The sequence below is a fragment of the Crotalus tigris genome, unplaced genomic scaffold, assembly GCF_016545835.1.
Source record: "Crotalus tigris isolate CLP2741 ecotype Arizona unplaced genomic scaffold, ASM1654583v1 scf7180000018335.1346539, whole genome shotgun sequence".
NCBI lineage: Eukaryota > Metazoa > Chordata > Lepidosauria > Squamata > Viperidae > Crotalus > Crotalus tigris.
The window spans coordinates 1,022,935-1,031,780 of record NW_024096950.1 but is presented as its reverse complement, the minus strand read 5'-3'; the positions used below and the strand labels follow the sequence as shown (position 1 = coordinate 1,031,780).

The 8,846-nt window shown below is 49.4% G+C and overlaps 1 protein-coding gene and 1 long non-coding RNA gene across 3 annotated transcripts in view; one reads left to right on the top strand and one right to left on the bottom strand.

The window, feature by feature from the left end:
- Nucleotides 1-2,991: 2,991 nt before the first annotated feature.
- LOC120311230 lies at nt 2,992-6,747 on the bottom strand. Its single transcript, XR_005557559.1, has 3 exons — nt 6,615-6,747; nt 3,666-3,781; nt 2,992-3,043 (listed from the first exon to the last, which is right to left on the bottom strand). It is a non-coding gene; the product is annotated as an uncharacterized LOC120311230 (long non-coding RNA).
- A 122-nt stretch (nt 6,748-6,869) lies between these two features.
- ST3GAL1 (ST3 beta-galactoside alpha-2,3-sialyltransferase 1) overlaps nt 6,870-8,846 on the top strand; it is a 128,591-nt gene continuing 126,614 nt past the window's right edge. The window contains exon 1 of one of the 2 annotated variants that reach the window (XM_039350466.1): nt 6,870-6,999. The gene's annotated coding sequence lies outside the window, so the exon portion shown is untranslated. The remainder of the gene's footprint in view (nt 7,000-8,846) is intronic. The other variant, XM_039350469.1, reaches the window with a different exon arrangement.

Here is an 8,846-nt window from a genome sequence, read left to right as displayed (position 1 = left end):
TAGGTTGCTTCTCTCCTTGATTAGTTTCCATCCGTTGCTTCTTGTCCTGCCTTCAAGTGCTTTGGAGAATAGCTTGACTCCCTCTTCTTTGGGGCAGCCCCTGAGATATTGCAACACTGCTATCATGTCCCCCCCCTTGTCCTTCTCTTCATTACACTAGACATATCCAATTCCAGCAACCGTTCCATCTATGTTTTAGCCTCCAGTCCCCTGATCATCTTTGTTGCTCTTCTCTGCACCCTTTCCGAGTCTCAACATCTTTTTTACATCATGGTGACCAAAATTGGATGCAGTATTCCAAGTTCGTTATAAAGTGGTATTAACACTTCACATGATCTTGATCCTATCCCTCTGTTAATGCAGCCAAGCACTGTGTTAGCTTCTTTCGGCAGCTGCAGCACACAACTGGCTCATATTTATTTATTTAATCAGCTACTCAATCATCCAACCTACCATCCCATCATCCCACCATCCAACCAACCAACCAACCAACCAACAATCACCCATCAATAATTAAGCAGTTACATTAGCTTTCAAGCCAACGGAGAAAGGGAAATGGGAAGCATCAGTTGGCACTGCCAATAAAATGCTAGCTGGATAATTGACCAGGTGGATCTCCATTGAAAAGAGGTGGACCAACAAGACAGAACTTTGTTGTGGTTTAAATGTTCATAAAGAGGCTGGGATAAACAGGCCTAGGGAAAGGAGAGCCCTTTGATCTTTTCAGGTTATAAATTTGGGTGCTTGGCTGCTGTGAATGGGAGCGTCCTTATGGCTGTGTCTATTGATGAATCATTAAAGCTGGACCAAAAAAGCTGAATAGTTATTAAGAGCCACTTAAAATCTGACATTGGGAATCAAGTGAAAGATCGGAGAAGTAGCTGAAGCATTCAGGGAGGAAACTAGGAGTAGGTAATCTATGTGCATGACTGAGTGCCTCTATGTATTTATGTCCTTTTGGGTTTCCAGTGTACTGCAACCTCCAGTTCTAAATCTTTTCTGCTTATTGGTTGTGAAGATAATCTAAAATATCTGGAAAGCATAAGTTTCCAGGAGCCGGTCCTGTGAGTCTTTGAAGTTGGATTAGTCTTTATGCTGCCTGCTGTTGGGCTCCGCTCGCCTCCACTCTCCACTGTCGCTACATTTGCAAATAAGTAGAAATTGCAAAGCCTCGCAGAATTGCTGAAGTTTGCTGGATAGAAAACCCTAACCCAGAAACCAGCCACAGGAGAAAATAGGGGAAAGCTTAATGTTTTACAGGCAGTCCTTAACTTGTGACCCTACTGGAACCTGGAATTTCCATCCTAAGTCATGATGGTCATAAGTTGAGGCATCCACATTACCAGACTTGACTTTATGACCTTTTTTGATGGTCATTAAACAAATCAAGGCATTGTTAGGGCGCTTTTTGACAGAAAAATATACCATCGTGGCATGGCTGGCTCAGGAATTCTGGGAGTTGAAGTCCACGAGTCATAAAAGAGCCAAGGTTGCCTACCCCTGGTATAGGGTCTCCTGCCTGAGCAGGGGGTTGGACTAGATGACCTCCATGGTCCCTTCCAGCTCTGTTCTAATTGATTGATTGACTTCTTGCAGTACTCTACGTGCAATTTATCCAGCTCTGGAGATTTTTAGCTCAAAGTAAATGGAAATTCCTGGTATATTCCTCTCAGTCCTAGTTCTGCCCTTCATTTTGCTCTTCACGTTTATCTGATGGACCACTTAGCACTTGATCTGAGAAGAATGAAGCACAACAAGAGTTGGAGAGCTCTTTTTATTATTACCTTTCACCGTGTTGACATTTTAGTTGAGAAGCTGATACACTGGGTTTTCCTCTGACTTTTATATTGAACAGTTTATATTCAAGAGCTGACAGGGGCAGTAAACACAGGCTACTCAAAAGTAATCTTCATTTGAACATAACATTCTACTTAATTAACATGACTAATATATTTTACTCCTCTGTTCCTTAAATCGTGTTCCTTAAATCCATGGAACAGCTAGAAACCCAAGGATCATGTAACCAATTCAGAGCAGCTGAGAACTTTCTTCAGAAAAAAGAAACTATTCCAATAGTCAACCACTTCCATTCCACAAATTTCCCTATCCTAGAACGTGATAGGGAACCAAAACTTAGAATATAGAATATCTTTTTTCAATTTTTTTTTATTAATTTTCTATGATTACATTTGATTAGTGCTTAATAAACATCGTGCTGTCCAGGTTAATTTGTTTGCTTAATAATACAAGTTGCCTTCTTAGTTTCTACCCATTTTTTCCCAACCATTGATAAAATAAATTCCATCTTTGAAAATATTCTGCATCTTCTTTCTCTTTGATCCTCAATGTAAGTCTGTCCATTTCAACGCCGTCCAATATCTTCTTGATTATCTCTTCGTCTAGTGGCATTCCTTCCTTCTTCCAGTGCTGAGCAAATACAATCCTCACTGCAAAATAGAATATCTTTATTGTCATTGTGTAACTCACAACAAAATTAAGTGCTGACCACAGTGCACACTACACCCAAGTAAAAACCACAAATAAGAACATACATTATATACACACATCCTTCACATTTTATTCACCATTGTGCTGCCCCTAACATTGCACTTCAATGTTGAACTATACTGTGGTATTTAATATGGTTACAGTTCTGGGGTAAAAACTATTTTTCAGCCTGTTTTGTCTTTCTTTTTTATTATCCTATACCAGCTGCCAGATGGTAATAGTTCAAAAACAGAATGTCCGGGATGAATATTTTGAGCTTTCCTAAGACAATGGGAACTGTACAGTTCGTCCGGGGGGGGGGTGAGGAGAGGGCAGCCAATAGTCCTCTGGGTGATGGTAATAACCCTCTGGAGCACTTTCCTATCTGCTACTGTGAAGCAAGCAAACCGCATACAAATGCAATATAATGGAGAACTATCGTGTTTGGGGTACTGGTTAAGGCATCAAGGTTAGAAACCAGGAGATCATAAGTTCTAATCCCACCTTAGATACAAAATCTGCTTGGTGATCTTGGGCCAATCATGCTCTCTCAGCCCTAGGAAGAAGCAAAAAAAGGCAAATCATTTCTGAAACCTTGCCAAGAAAACTGCAGAGACTTGTCCAGGCAATCTCCAGAAGTCAAAGTTTAATTTAAAGGCATTTTAAAAAAAAAAAAGCTGAAGAAAAAATGATGATTGGATCTGTCATCTCATCAGCAATCAGTTGGTGTCAAACACTTGTATATACTGCAGCTGGATTCTATAAAACTAGGTGTGATTTTAAGAGGGTGCAGAATTGAATCTGTTGCCAAACTGGCAGGCTAGGCTTGGTTAGACAATGTAAAATACAGATTACCTGGCACACACACACAAAAGCTGATTTTGCTCTCAACACTCCCTTGTTTTTTTTGACAAAGAGGAGAAGAAGATTCAGTAAAAATGCAAAAATGATTGATTCAAAGAGGAAAAACAAAGCTAGTCTGGTCTAGTGGTTAAGACACCAGGAGAGAAACTGGGAAATCATGAGTTTTAGTCCCATCTTAGGCAAGAAATCCAGTTTAGCAATTTCTCAATGCCTTTGTCTCTGCAGCTTCATATTCTTTCCTTGCATGCTGGTAGGATACTAATAAATAAATTAGACAAGACAGCTCTCCCCACTTTTGAATTGCCCTCTGTTACCGTTGATTTTGCTTGTCAGAAGGTCTCAAAAGGTGATCACATGACCCTGGGACACTGCAATGGTCATAAATGCAAGCCACTTGCCATGTGTCTTGACGAGAGGATGCTGCAGTGATCTGAAATGTGAAAAATGGTCATAAGTCACAAGTACTGTTGTAACTTGGAATGGTCAATAAATGAACGGTGTTCTCCTTCTTTGGCTGTCCTTAAGATCTCCCAGGACTGTGTCCTCGAAGTTTAGAGCAGGGGTCTTCAAACCTGGCCCTTTTATGACTTGTGGACTTCAACTCCCAGAATTCCTCAGCCAGGCACGCTGGCTGAGGAATTCTGGGAGTTGAAGTCCACAAGTCATAAAAGGGCCAGGTTTGAAGACCTCTGGTTTAGAGGCAAAACATGTAATTATTTCAGCACCATTTCCCATTTATTTATTTATTTATTTTAAAGGAAAATAGGCATATTAAGCAGAGAGAGAAAGAGTGAGCCAGCTTGTAAAATATGCAAATTCCAGCTTCATGGATTGTTGCTCTTAGTAGCTGGATTTAAAAAAAGGACACTATGGCCTCCAGTCATAAAAAAAAATTGTTCACTCCTGGCACAGGACACACAATGGGGTGTTTCCAGATTGAAGACGCCTTGGGCTTCCAATCAAAAGGCATTCTGGGGTTACGCCACCTTTTCCCCCATGCTAAATCCACCCCCACCCCCCTCAAAAAAAGAAAGGATTGAAGAAGTAATGCAAAACCACAAAAAGATTAGAATCAGAATCAGAATCGAGCTGGAAGGAACCTTGGAGGTCTTCTAGTCCAGCCCCCTGCTCAAGCAGGAGATCCTATACCAGGGGTCTTCAAACTAGGCCCTTTTATGACTTGTGGACTTCAACTCCCAGAATTCCTCAGCCAGCGTGCCTGGCTGAGAAATTATGTGAGTTGAAGTCCCCAAGTCATAAAAGGGCCAAGTTTGAAGACTCCTGTCCTAGACCATTTCAGATAAGTGACTGTCTGAACGTCTGAAGGCAAGCTGTTCCACTGGTTGATTGTCCTCGCTGGTAGGAAGTTTCTCCTTCATTAGATGGAGACGAGGAAAAACATCGCTTGGACCAGGGGTTCTCAACCTTGGCAACTTTAAGACTTGTGGACTTCAACTCCCAGAATTCCTCAGCCAGCTTTTTGAGAACCTCTGGCTTGGACTCTTTCACGTCTTGTAAATGAAGCAGAGTCCTGCAAGGGTAAAACATTGCCCAGAAAACTTAAGTTCTCCCACCGCATCGCCCCTAGACGGATTTCTCTCCCCCCCCCCCGTTTTACAGAGCCTTTTTTTTTCCCCTCCTCCGGTTCGGCTGCGCTCCTCTACTGCCCGCGTGGGGACACCCTCGCTCGCTCCTGCCATCCACCCAGCGCGCAGCCCAGAGTTGCTAGCTCCGCTTTGGCTCCTGTCAATCGCGGCGCTTTAAACGCGGCTTAAAGGAAACATCCTCCAGCTTGAGACCAATTGTAGTTTAGCTTTCGTTTTTCACGGCTAAATCTGTTCAGCTGCGGTCTCCGAGACACGGAGAAGCCCGGAGGATGGAAAGGGATGGTGGCAGTTTCAAGAGAAGGCGAGAGCTGTAGCTTAAGGGTTGGGTTGTGTGGGGGTCTTTGGTGCTCTCTGAACTTGATCGTTCGCGAGCCGACGTTTCATTAGCACTGGGGGGGGGGATACTTAGTCGGGGTAATAATGAAATGTCTGCAAGCGACCGACCACGCTCTGAACGGAACGAAAGGACGTTGTTGAACGTTGACGAAAGGAACAGCTTTGTATCCACCGTGTAGCTCCGATCTTCAGGTCTGGCCCTCTATGAATCTGCTTCTCCAAATCTCTCTCTCTCTCTTTTTTTCATACAGAGAGGGGGGGGGGAGAGGGAGAGGGAGAGAAAGGAAGGAGAGAGAAAAAGTCAGAAAGAAAAAAGGGGGAAAGAATGAGGGGGAGAGAGAGACGGAGAGGGGGAAAGGGGGCAGAGGGAGAGAGAGAAAGAGAGGGAGGGAGAGAAAGAGAGGGAGGAGAGATGGGGGAGAGAGAAAAAGGCAGAAAGAAAAAAGAGGGAAAGAATGAGGAGGAGAGACGGAGAGGGGGAAAGGGGGCAGAGGGAGAGAGGGGGGGAAAGAGGGAGAGAGAGAAAGAGAGGGAGGGAGAGAAAGAGAGAAAGAGGGGGCAGAGGGAGAGAGAGAAGAGAGGGAAAGAGAAAGAGAGAAGAGAGAGAGAAGAGGAAGGGGGGGATTTGATGGCTGCTGAAACTGTCCAGAGACTGAACGCTTCGGGACAATCGGTTTTCTCCCGCCGATGCCAACCAGGTTTTCTCCAACGAAAGGCCCCCCTCTTGTGGTCTGGAGCGCTTTCGGGCCGGCGGGTTTTCCCTTTCCTTTTCGACGCAGCAGAAGCAGCAGCAGCTCCGAAAAGGAACTTTAAATCGTCCCTGTCCGCCCCCTCTCCCCGCCTCGCCGGCTTCCCCCCGACCTCTCTTGACTCTGGGGGAAAGAAAAACGTTAGCGCACAAATCGCAGCCTTTTCTCTCGGCGCGTTCACACGATCCGGTGGGTCGGCCAAGCCAGCCGCGTTGTTGCACTTTTAACAGGCGAGGTCTTGAACAAAGAAATCAGAGGCGGGGGAGGGGGGTTGGGTGGGGAAAGGGCGGCCCGATCACCACCACCCGCTGGAAACAGCGCTGGATCCCCACAACCACAAGCGGATCGGTCCTCGTGTGAGCTGGGAAAGGGCGCGTTTTGCGGACTAGCAGCCCTCGGCCTCAGGGTCGGTTGACTCCGCAGCGCAATTGCTCCCTCGCCCCCTCTCGCCCGGTTTGTTACTTACACACACACACACACACACACACACACACACTCGCCCCCCTCTCGCCCGGTTTGTTACTTACTTACACACACACACTCGCCCCCTCTCGCCCGGTTTGTTACTTACACACACACACACACACGCCCGCGCGTGTTCCCTATCCGATGGAGAGCCCGGCCGAGCCAACTCGGCCCAAGACCCCCCTCCGATCCCGGGCCGAGAAGGCAGGCCCCCGCCCGCTGCGCCCCTCCGGAGCCAGTTTTGCACTCGCTCGCATCCACGTGGCTTTCTCGGGGAGAGAGCCCTATATTAGGGCAGGCAGGCTGGCAGGCAGTCCGGCGTGCTCGCGTGGAGGAGGAGGGCGGAGGAGGAGGAGGAGGAGGCGGCGGCGGCAGAGGGGCTGTGCCGGCGCCAAAAGGAGGTTCCCCGCGGTTGGCTCGGACCCGCGAGCGGCCGCGGCCACTTCAGCACGACAAAGGGAGAGGCGGCGAGCTGCCTGGAGGCGGACGCGGTGAGTGAGCGGCTGCCGGGCTGCCTGCTTGGCGGCGTAGCGCGCCCCAGACCTCAGTTTCTCGGGAAGAGCGAGGGGGCGCGACCGCGGGCTCCGCGGGAAGGCGACCGGGTGTCGCGCCGCCCCAGCCGACTGCCCTTTCCCAGGCGGGCTTCCTTCAGGGGCAAAGGAGGAGAGCCGAGCGCCGCCGCGCCTCTGTGGCCAAGCGGAGCGGGAGTCCGTCCCTGGGATAGCCGGCTCGGACGAGCGAGCGAGCGAGCGAGCGGGCAGGAGGGAAGATGGGGAACGCCCGGCTTTGGCGGAAGCCCCTCTGACCCGCGTGTCGCCAGCCGAACGTTGGAACGGCGCCGGAGAGGAGGGTCAGGGTTCCCGGAGGGCAGCGACGGGCGCGGGAAGGAGTCAGCCGGGCAAAGGCGTCTTGGGGAGCGCCTGCCTTGCGGGGAAGCGAGCGCGATGGGGCTCCCCGCTCGGCCGCAACGCGGACCGTGCGGAGGAGGCAGACCGAGACGCCTCCGGGCTCGAGTCGAGGGCGGCTCGGCGAAGAAGCAGCAGCTCCAACTTTCGGGCCGGGATGGGGGAGCCAGCCGTGGACGGGCGTCGTAGGAAGGGAAGGCAGCCTCCGGGGCGGGGGCGGAGGGAAGCGTCTGCCTTGCGCGAGCCGGCTCTCTTCCTTAGCCGGACGGCTGACCGTGTGGAAGAGGCCCCGTCCACCCACCCTGAGGAGAACTGCTGGCCGGCGAAACGGCGCCCGGACTTTCCTTCTCCCGCGCCTTTTCGGCTCCCGCCAGGCCTGAGGGGGGGCGGCGGCGGCTGTTCGCTTCCTCAGCCCGCCGCCTGACAAGAGGCCGAACTGTGGCGGTTGTGACTCTGTGTGCGTGTTTGTGTGTGTTTGTGTCGAGTGAGGGCTCGGCTGAGTTGTGAGGTGGGCGGCGGCAGCTCTGCAGGGTTACGAACCGGGCAGGTGGGGCTTGCGGAGCGGCGGGAGGCGAGGCGCCGGCCGGGGTCGCCGAAAGTGGAAAGAGAGGCGAGGCGGCCCCTTTTTTTGCCTCCAGGAACGGCGCCTCGCCACGTGCTCGGCCGCCGCTCCCTCGCTCGCGTCTCCAGAGACTCGTGTGTACAGCCGGCATTCCGACGATCAGCCGGTCGGAGCTCCTTGCTGCCCTTTGAATTAAGAATAACAATTAAAAAAATGGCTTGGTAGATAAATACAGGTAGTCTTCGACTTAACACCAGTTCGTTTAGTGACCGTTCAAAGTTACAACGGCCCTGGAAATAAAGGAGCTTACGATCGTGTTTTTTCTGCCACTTGCCACCATTGCAGCATCCCCATGGTCAGGTAATCAAAAGTCCGCAGCTTGACAACTGACTCATATTTATGACAGTTGCAGTTTGTGTGTGTGTGTGTGTGTGTGTGTGTGTGTGTCATGTGATCCCCTTTTGCGACAAGCAAAGTCAATGGGGAAGCCCGATTCATTTAACAACTGGGTTAGTAACTTATCAGTTGCAGTGATTCACTTAACAACAGAAGAACGGTAGTAAAATGGGGGAAAATTCAGTTAACAGTTGTCTCACTTGGCAACATAAATTTTGGGCTCAGTTGTGGTCGTAAGCCGAGGACTATCTGTATGAAAGCCTGACAGATGGGAGAGAGGGAAGCACAGCCAGCCACCTCACCCCAACACAGATCTGTGTAGACTGAATAGTGTTGGGCTTTAAAACAACTTTGTTTTAACAGGCTTTATATTTGTAAACAGCTTTGGAAGCTCTGCTAAAAGGCAGTGATTGCATGCATGTTTTAATTACAGTAAGTAAAATGTGAAGTGTATAAAGAGGTTGTTCTTTTTTCA